This window comes from Solanum pennellii, chromosome 6 (genome assembly GCF_001406875.1).
Source record: "Solanum pennellii chromosome 6, SPENNV200".
In the NCBI taxonomy this organism is placed as follows: domain Eukaryota; kingdom Viridiplantae; phylum Streptophyta; class Magnoliopsida; order Solanales; family Solanaceae; genus Solanum; species Solanum pennellii.
Window position 1 is genome coordinate 36,928,704 of NC_028642.1, and position 11,484 is coordinate 36,940,187.

Here is an 11,484-nt window from a genome sequence, read left to right on the forward strand (position 1 = left end):
AGCTTAAGTTGTCGTTAGCATTCCAAATCGCATACTCGTACATTCAATGTACTGATGTCGGCTTGTTTGCATCGTATCATGATGCAGACGCAGGTAACCAGGATGAATATCATCCAGTGCCTCATTGATCTAGCTTAGCACTCGGAGTCAGTGGTGAGCCTCCTTGCATTCTGGAGGACACATTTATTCGCTTTTTTCTCATTCTTTTATAGAATGTTGTGGGATCTGTCCCAACATCCATCTTAGTATTATAGAGGCTTCATAGACTGTCAGACAGTTAGTATTGAGTCTCATATCTTTATATTGCAGATATTTTTCTATGAGACTTGAGTGTCATTTTGGCCAAATTATTTACTTTAAGTTATATTATGAGATTGTTTTCTTTCATTGAGTTAATTCTTCCACGGAGTTAAGTAAGCCAGACCAAGGGTCTGCTCATGAACAACAATGGTCATTGAGTGCCGGCCACGTCAAGGGTGTAGGCTCGGGGCGTGACGTAGAGGTCAAATAGAAGCAATCAAATCAATACTAAAAGTTAGATCTTAACTTTTGAAAATAATTTTGGCTTAAAATTTTTTCAATATCTGAGCAGAAATCAATTGTTAGATATTGTTTTAGAGTAGGACACATATACTATTTTTCTGTTTCGAACCCACGTTGTCGTGCGAATAAAAGGAATTCGTTGATTGCGCACTGGGCCACCCGCCTCACTATTCTTGTGGGTTCGCAGGAAATATATATTAACTTTGTAATATTTCAATACAAATATAGGATCTACGAAAAAGGCAGTGAGTTCGTCTGAACCCCCTTTCGATAATGCAGTAGCTATACCACTGCTCTCGATCTTCTCCATAATATTATATACGGAAAAGGGTCAACAATACCCTTGAACTATTTGAAAAGATCTAAAAATACCCCTCAACCATCTATTAGGCTAAAAATACCCCTCCATCCATCTTTTTGGTCTATCTCTACCCTTAAAACTAACAATCACTTTTTAAAAAGATATTATTATTATTATTTATTACATGTCATTTTTGTATTGGATAAATTAGATATCGACCCATTTAATTTTCTCCTACCCACCTATTGTTGTGAACATGACCCAAACCCAACTTAAAGACACATTAAAAATTAAATTTATTGAATCTTTCTCTCCTAACTCCAAACCTTTTTTCTTATTCAAAATTTTCTTATTAAATTGATCTCAAAAACCAGTCACTCATATTTGCTTTAATCCTTTCATACAACAATATTTAAGGACAAGTACACAACTGAATTTGGAGTATTAGTTTAAGTTATCTAAATCATTCTTACAATTTCCTCGAGGCTCTGGAAGAACCTTACGACACATCTTCAGCAAAATCGAGTATCATTGACTTGCATAACAACAGGATCAAGGGCAATATACCCATTGTACCTACTTCTCTTGATATGTCAAACAATTCCATAAACAAAAAACATGAAGAATACCAAAGGCCCCTGGAAAGTTGACTCAGATTGAGAAGATTTTCATTTGAAATTGGTCAAAATTTTCATTTGAAAGTGGTTTAAAGCACCTGAAATTGTATCATTTGATTAAATGTTATCTTGAAAATTATGAATAAGAAAAGAAGGAAGAAGAAAGAGGGTTGGGGTTAGGAGAGAAAGATTCAATAAATTTAATTTGTAATGAGTCTTTTAATTTAGTTTGGGTCATGTTCACTACAATGGGTGGGTGAGAGAAAATTAAATGGGTTGACATTTAATTTATCCATAAGAAAATGACATGTAACAAATAATAATAATAATATTAAAAGTGACTGTTAGTTTTAAAGGGTAGAGATATACCAAAAATATGGATAGATGGGTATTTTTAGCCCAATAGATGAATGAGGGGTATTTTAGACATTTTCAAATAGTTCAAGGGTATTTTTGGCCCTTTTCCCTATTATATAAAACACATTATGAATTTACTTCTTGTGTTCCTAATTACTTATTTACTTTTTCTTTTATAATTATCCTTAATAAGTGTGTCAATTTAAAAATGGATAAATAATTAAAGGCAGAGAAAATATTATACAGTGTTTATGTTATGAACAGGGGCGGACCCACAGATGGTCAAGTGGGTTCATATGAACCCACTTCGTTGAAAAATAACACCATATATATATCTATTTTTGATCAGTTTTTAAAATTTTATATGTATATATTAACTTTTGATCCCACTAAGACAAGTGTGGCCCTTGGCCAAGTGGTGAAGAAGACTTAATTTTCCTAGCCTGCCTGAGATTGAATCCCTACTCCCACATTTTAGTTTTATTTTTTTTATATCTTGAACCCACTTCTTGAAAATTCTGGGTCCGTCACTGATTATGAACAAAAGGTCGAATATGAAAACATTCCAAAATATTGTAGGACAATGACAATAAAGAACAACGCCAACGACAAACAATTCCCTAATTAGTACTGCGCGTGAATACTTTTATACTCTCCTATATTCTTCATTAAAAAGTTAATTGAGAACTCCAACAATTTTTTATATTCACTTCATTCATTTTTATCTGTTATGTTGTACTTACTAAAAGTCAATTTGCTTAATTTTCAAAGTTAAAATAGATTATATTTATTCGGTATTTTAAACAAAATTTAGATATTCAAAAACTATACTAAAACTAATATAAATTGCATTTTTTTGGCATATCAATATGATAAAAAAAATACATCACAAAATGTTAGTCAAAATTCTTATCATTTGACTCTAAAAAAAAGAAAACCGTGACAAATAAAAATAGATAGAGGGAGCATTAATTTTGTTATAGCCCAGCTAACATGTAACTTAGAGTCTGTTTGGATTGATTTAAAAGTTGGTCAAATCAATTTTTAAGTCATTTATAGCTTTTAGAAATGTTTGATAAGATTAAAAATAACTTAATTATAAGTTAAAAATGACTTTACAAAAGTTAAAAACCAAAAGTAACTCTTTTTGACTTAAAAGTCGTTTAAGTTTGATTTTTTTATTTTTTGATTTAAAGCTAACCTGTAACTTGGGGTGTACATGACCGAGTTGGTTCAGGTTTTTCAAATATCGAACCAAACCATTTATATCGAATTTTTGAATTTATAAACCAAATCAAACAATTAAAACTTGAATTTTTCAACTTTGGATTTTTTCGAGTTTTTTGGATTTTCAGATTTTTCCTGTAAAGTATTCATACAAACATATAATTTACTTGTACTTCAAATATTTTTGTATCCTACCAAAATGCAACTATTTAAGTTGTTTCTTAAGAAAATAACACAAAATATGATATGATTAACGACACTAAAATATACAACAAAAAAGTAATAATAAAACCGCGTAAGACAAATATTGTAAATTTATAAGTCATAATGAAATTGATCATAATTTAAAAGTACTAAATCCCTGCTAAAATAAGTTTAATAAGTATATTTGTTACATGACTAAATATTAAAAGAAAGTAAAATTAGATAATGTATTTTAATTATCTAAGCTTATGTAAAATTAAAAAAATAAATATTCAATATTATTGTCATTCTTAGTGTTGAATTTATTTCCTTTAGTATTAATTTGATTTTGATATAAACTTTATTATAATTACCAACATGTATGAGCTATAATCTTTATTGGATCATTAAGAATTCTAACTTTCAAACATGAAATAAATATATTAAAAGATAAAAATTATGAAAAAGTATAAGAAATATTTATAAACTATATTAAAGTAAATATTTTTACATATAAAATATAATTTAAAAAATTATATATATAATATCGAATTGATTTGGTCTCGGGTTATTTTTTTTAGTTAAAACCAACCCAATCCAAATATAGTCTGTTTTTTTTTTCCAACACCAAAACAAGTCAAATCAAATCACTAGTTGAATTTTTTTCAGTATGACTCAATTTGCGATTTGATTTGACTTTGTATACCCCTACCTGTAATGATTTTTTATATATTATTTCGACTTCAAGTTCAACTTCTACATGTATAATATTTATACATAGCAAATGTCTAAGAGATGATCAATGCAATTTTTGCTTATCCATGCAAGATAACCAAAAAAGGAAACAAATTGGTTTAAAGAAAGACCTTAGGATAGATAAAAATTGAAACGTCAACTCTATCATCTAGAAAATTAATTTAGATGTCCCACATCTATATTAGATATATGTCTGAACACATCTTTCTTTTTCATTTTTCATATTCGATTAATGTTTTGACCACATAATAGTCTTGTTTTATGAGTTAACAAGTGATTAGTGCAACATCCAATTATAGGATTCATGTATTTTTTCCTCTTAATCTCTCTAATAATTAAGATTAGTTAAATATTTATATAATTGAACTTTGGATGAAAGGACAAAGAAATTTATGTGCAAGAGAAAACTTTTGACTTATAATTTCATTATTTTTGGAATATTATGGGGATCAACAATCCCAAAACATGACAACAACATAATGTGGGCATTGACATTATAGGTTTTACTTTGACCATTTACAAGCCTCACGTGCTGTTTGAAGAATTCTCCTCACTCCACAGTGTATATAATTATAACAATAATTGATAGAAAGGAAAATGAAGTACTCTCTGTCCAGTTTATATGAAAATCTCAGGCACATTTTTATATTAAGTAATAATTTTATTTTAAAATGTTAATTTTATTTTTAGTAAAATAATTTATAGTTACATAAATTTCTATCATTCATTTTAGATCACAAGTTTTAAAAATCTTCATATAATACTCAGTTACCCCCCTAGCCTATACCCAAAATTCCTACGACACACCTTATCTTTGATGAGGTCCTATTACCCCCTCCAACTTTTTTTTAAGTAATTTATTACCCCTTGCGTGCCTACGTGGCAATAATCGTGATTTCACCCATGTAGGGCGCGTGAGTGCAGAGTGTGTGCAGAGTGAGTGCAGATTTTGGCTAACAATGACCAATAAAAGTTAGCCACGTGTCAAAGCAAATTGAAAAAAAATTCAAAAATAAATTTTATTGTTTCTCTCAAAAGCAAGTTCTTCTTCCTCTTTTCAAAAAATAACTCCATGTTCATGGTTCTTCATTTTTGAAGAAGCTCCATCCATTATCATTCAAGTTAAATAGCTCCTTGATTTGAAAAGGTAAAGTAAAATTTAATATATTCTTTACATCTTTTTATGTCGATTATTAATTCTTATTTTTTTTAACAATGTTTATAAAGTTAGGGTTATGACAAAATCCGAGTTGAATAAGTTTTGACAATGTTTAAAATTAACTCCCAAAATCCAACATCGAAAATCAAATTTCAGTTGGAAATCTAATTTCTAACCTTTGAAATCGATCCCGTCCACACATGCAAGACTTTCCCTCTTTCTACTTCATCTACTTTTTGGTAAAATTAATTTGGAAAAGATAAAACGCCAGCTTTTCAAACTTGGGAAGTGTAAAGTTACTTTATCGAAAGCTGAAAAAGTGGGTCCCGGCGCGTGTTCAACAAACACTTCGACCTTGCAGATTATTATTGCCACGTAGGCACGCAAGGGGTAATAAATTACTTAAAAAAAAAGTTGAAGGGGGTAATAGGACCTAATCAAAGATAAGGTGTGTCGTAGGGATTTTGGGTATAGGCTAGGGGGGTAATTGAGTATTATGCCTATCTTTTTTAAACTTCATAATGAATCAAACTATATCACATAAAATAAAATGGAAGAAATATATGTTTACGTACTATTTGAAATAGTTTGAATTCGTATTCTATATTAGTAATACTCATTCAACTGTAATGTTTTGGTGCTAATATTAATATGAATCTATAGTATAACAAAATAAAATATTACACTTTTTTCAATATTAGAAGGATAAATATGACCCTCTAACGTAGAGAATTAAAGAGAATTTTCATTGTTGTAGAAGTAAAATGCAAGTATTTTTAATACATTAATTTATTAAGGATGCACTAGTTAGTAGGCATGGTTCAGTTATACTATAGCTAGGTTAAATTATTTATGTATTTATTTTATTTTTTTATCATGTATAAAATAATATATTAATATATGAATTTGACTCATTCTTTACACATATTTTTATTATGTGAGATTTATAAAATGATAACCATACTGTATTTAATGTGCTATATTTTGTACAAAGCTACTACCTTCTATGGTATGCTCTTTGTCCGGATATTGTGACACTTTCTTTTTTTAAACCGTTCTAAAAAGAATGATATTTTCATATTAGTAACAATTTAAAGTTAAACTTTTCATTTCACTTTTAACAAAATTATTTATAGCCATCAAATTTATACGGCTTATTTTAATCATAAGCTTCAAAAGTATTTTTGCTTTGTTTTCTTTTAAATTCTATGCCTTGTCAAATATTTTTACATAAACTAAAATAAAAAAATATTAAATATGCTCATTTTAACTTTTAATAAATAAATAACACGCTTCCCAAAGAGCAACCAAACGACCCTAAGTTTACTGTTTGGAACTTGGCTTGGTAGTGTATGCATATTTAATTTTAACAAATTAATCTCTAAACGTTTTAAGATGTATTTGTATGTTTCACCTTTTAAAATATAATTAAAATTGTTAGTGCAAGTTATGCAATGTAAAGACATGGTAGGGACAAATTAAAGTTGGTTTCAAGTCTATGAACAGTAATGAACATGGAGAATCTAATAATAAAGTTAGTCATTTATTCCTAAACCCTTGCTTTTGTGTGTTTCAGCACTTTAACCTAGAATTTAAGGATCATTAATTTATTGATATCTTTAAAAATACTTCCTCCGTTCTTTTTTGCTTGTCAACTTTTGAATTGATACACTTATTAAGAAAATAATTAATGACGTAGTGAGTTTACCATTTTATCACTATTAATTATGAAGAGGTTGAAAAGTTCTATATTTTTCAAAGTAATTAGTCATTTAATTGAGGATATAATAGGTATAAAAAATTGTTCTTTCTTGATTTGTCAAAATAGACAAGTAATTACGGATAACTACAAAAGGAAAAATGGACTAGTAAAAAGGAACGGAGGAAATATTAATTCTTGTGATTTGTTGTATCTCATTATTTTACTAAGTCAACATTAAGAGAAAATGGAAGACGAAAAAAAGGTTCTATTTACTTTGTTTGTTCTGCTATTCATACTAAAAAATGTAAAAATAAATGGTCTTCTTAATTAAACATATCATTAGTGAACTAAACAATCTCTCGTTTCTCCGAGCAAGCCGCCTTGACCTTTGAATTATTTACATTAATATTACATTCTTTGGATGTAACAGTCTATATGGATCATAGGCCTAAAACATTGAGAGAAAATGAGATTGTAGCCTATAAATTCACGAAACGATTAGAGATTTCATAATCAAATTTAATAAAAGAAACGAATATTAATTATGATTTGAACTCAATAACAGAAATCGAATACTCGTTGAGGAAAAAAAGAAAGAAGAGACTTTAGCCTATAAATTCACGAGGCAACTAGAGATTTTATAATTTAAACTCAACAACTAGAAGCGAATATTATGAAATTTGAGTTAAAAAATTCTGCATCAGCACGAGAATAAAAGTTAGGGTCACAAAAAAAGTGAATTCATAATTCAACTATAACAAACCTTTTAGTTTAAAAAGCCTAAGAGTACAAAATATGAGGGCCCAAACGCTTGAGGTAACCCTGAGAGATTAAGGCCGAAGCGCATAATTATTTGACAATAATATGAATTATTACGATTAACTTTTTCAAACAGTATTAACAACTAAATATTATTTTTAATTCAACTTCAAAGAACCCCTTATATATGACGCAATTTATATCTAAACACTTGATGTGAAATTTTATTTTGCATTTAGTTGGAGGTGTTAGACAATTCTTAGATTGTTTTTACTATTTATACTTTAGAAATGAGATAAGTTATTCATATACATGATAAAATAACTTCTCTAAAAATATATTATTTTGAAATAACTTATTTCAAATCAATTGAGCCCTTACTTGATTAGCAAGCAATTAAAACCTTACCTCTCTTCAATCTCCACTCACCTGTCACCATCACATCTTCTTCCTTCGTCTCTATTTTTCCAAAAAAAGCTGCTAGGTTTAGGTGGCAGGGGCGGCTAAGACACATAGTGAGTTTATCATTTATTCCTATTAATTATAAAGTAGATAAATTAAAATTTTAAATTTTAAAGAATTTTTCAAAGTAATTAGTTGAGGATATGATAGAAATTATTTTTTGTTCTGTCTTAATTTATCAAAATGAACAAGTAATTAAAGATAACTACTCAAAAAATGGACAAGCAATTAGGAATCGAGGAGTACTTCAATTTGGTTTTAAAGAATATCTATTTTCGCTCCACCATGCTCTTTCAATTTGAATTTTTTGTACAGAAAACAAATAAAATGCTAAATAAAAATGTCAATATAATTCAAACAAATTACAAATGATAACATGCATAAAATTAAGCATGATTGTGAGAATTCTTTTTATCATGATTAGGGGTGTCAAAAATGAACTCAAACATAGGTAATCCGTCCAGAATTTAAGGGTTGAGCTCAAGATAATTTGAATTGGGTTCAATCTCAACCCATTCAAGCTTAACCCATTTGAAGAAAATTCTCAATTGAGCCCAATTCAATCTCCAATTTCAACCCGTTTGAAAACTTTTTATTAACATATGTTCCTATATTGAAGGTATGGATAATTATTTATTTAACATTTTTTAGGATTTAATAATCAATTTGTTACTTTTTTTAACAAAAAATTCTTAAGCGAAAATTCAAATTGTGATTATAAAAGTTAAATCTCAATATGTTAAATTATTGACATTAATCGGGTCAAATTGGGCAGGTCAAGACCCAACCCATTTTTAACCCATTTGATCCCAAAGTAAACTTGCGCGGTTCAAGACCCAACCCGTGTTTAGCCCATTTGAGCCCAACCCATTTAATCTAAACTAAACTTGCGCGGTTCAAGACCCAACCCGTTTTTAGCCCATTTGAGCCCAACCCATTTGAGCGTAAAGTAAACTTGAGCGGGTCAAGACCCAACCCAATTTCTATTCAACACATTTTAATATTTTCAATTTGAACCCAACCCGCCCATTTGACACCCCTAATCGTAATTGTCCTTGACAAATAACCATTTTTATGCCGGAAAAAGGAATGAATTTTACAATAAGCAAAACAGTTTTTAATGTTTTACCAAATAATATGCAATCACATAGACTATAATATTCTAGTAATGCTAATTAATTTTAGAAACATTAATTATATTTGATAATACTTTAAGAAGATTGAATCATTAAGTATGGTATACAACTAACTTCATTCCTATTATATATCCAAATTGATTAAATAATGAATAGTTGTCAATATATGGAGTTTCAGCTTAAGTTATCTATAGAGATTTATAAATATTTAGATGATTTTAATAAGTGATTTTCGTAACTTAAATAATCATTCAAAGGAATTAACTCAGGTTAACTGATCTTTAAATACCCGTAATAGTGTCGAAGTGTACCAAAACATGCAACATATATCAAATATAATTTATATAAATCTCATAGTGTTAAAGAGCTAATTACATTATTTTCGTACCTTCTATCAAATTATAAAAAATCTTTAAAATTTATAAATTTTGAATACATCACTAGACTTTCGGATACATAAGTAGACATGCAGATACATAGGGGGTGTTTCCGATAGGGAATAGTGATGTATAAGAGAGGGAATAAAGATGTATCACGAGAGAGAAGTGATGTATCTGAGAGGAATTTTTGACATTTTTTTTGAAACGTTAGAATATTTTAGAGATTATGATAGAATGAGATATGTATTTATGTAATTTTCCTATATAAAATATGCAATAATAAAATAAAATAGTGAAGTTGTAAAAATACAATTTTTTTCATAATTAGAAAGAAGTAAAAAATGAAAGAGGAAGAAGCACTAAGACAAAACTAATCTAGAATTTTCACCAATGAGCTTTGAAAAATAAAAATATAGCTAGTGTGTAAGATTTGAACTAGAAAATTTAATATGTATTTTAAATTTTCTAAATCACTAAGTCGATCTCTAATCTTGTAGCTAAGGAATTCAAAATCTATATACATACACTAATATTGTTCTCTTTTTTTAGTAAAAAAATATTATTTTTATCGTCGGGTAAAAAACCACACCCCGATCCGCCCCTGATGCATGTAGTGAGTCTTGTGAGGGGTGGGAGGGGAAGTTTCTTGGAAAATGAAAGCTTTTAACCAAAAAGTTTAGCAATTTGGGCACAACACCCCCTCTTATATATAAGCAATTAAACTTTGTGAAGTAGGTGAGCCTTTTTGAGTAATTAGAAGCTCCATATATAATAATGGCAGGACTAGTGTTCCAACATCAAATGGATTATGTAAAAAAGGGAGCATGGTCTCCTGAAGAAGACCGAAAATTGATTGATTATATCATGAAATATCGTATTTAGAGTTGGTCCCATATGCCCAAATTTCATCCTGATTGTTTATTGTTGCTTTTAGGGTTTCCTCATCACATATGTATATAGTTTTTGTTATTGTTGTTAATTAGGGCTATCAAGAACCGGAAAGACTTTTAGACTCCGATGGATCAACTACTTGAGGCCTGATCTAAAGATAGTATCTTTTAGCATCGAAGAGGTAGAAATTGTGATAAGAATGTATCAATCACTTGGAAATAGGTGAGAATTAAACCTTAGCTTTAGTAATATATATATATATATATATATATATGTGTGTATGTATATATATATATATATATATATGTATATATATATGTATATATGTATATGTATATATACATACATACATATATATATACATATATATATATACATATATATATATATATACATATATATATATACATATATATATATATATAGAATTTGTACCACACACATTCAAAGAAGCACCTTGGGACAAAATTTGAAGTGAAACCTAAACCAAGGAAGATATATAGCTAAACAAAATGAGATGATTACTCAAAAGAAGCCTTTGATAACTACTACTAGTCCAAATATTCAATCACTTGATTTCACCAACTCCCCCTCCTCTTCTAGCTACATCACATTTGATGAAAATTATGAAATGTTGGAAACATCAAATCAAGAGAATTATGTTACTTCAATTGTCAATCAAGATGATGACGAAAACATAGTTATATTGGAGAGTAATCCAGAGAGTATTAGTACATCAAGTGTTGATTTATACATAAGAGAGAATGATGTTACTTCAATTGTCAATCAAGATGATGACGAAAACATAGTTATATTGGAGAGTAATCCAGAGAGTATTAGTACATCAAGTGTTGATTTGTACATAAGAGATTTCATGGATGTGAGTGTTCGTTCATCTAATGTTGTTGATTTCTGGTTGGAGCTATATATGGCGGCGGATAATATGAAGATCTAAGTGTCACTGGGAGTTTAATTATGTTCCTTTTCATGTCTTCTAAGTAGTAGTACTAC

The 11,484-nt window shown here is 28.8% G+C and overlaps 1 pseudogene; it reads left to right on the forward strand.

The window, feature by feature from the left end:
- Positions 1–10,383: 10,383 nt before the first annotated feature.
- On the forward strand, positions 10,384–11,428 carry LOC107023029 (annotated as a pseudogene).
- Positions 11,429–11,484: the final 56 nt, after the last annotated feature.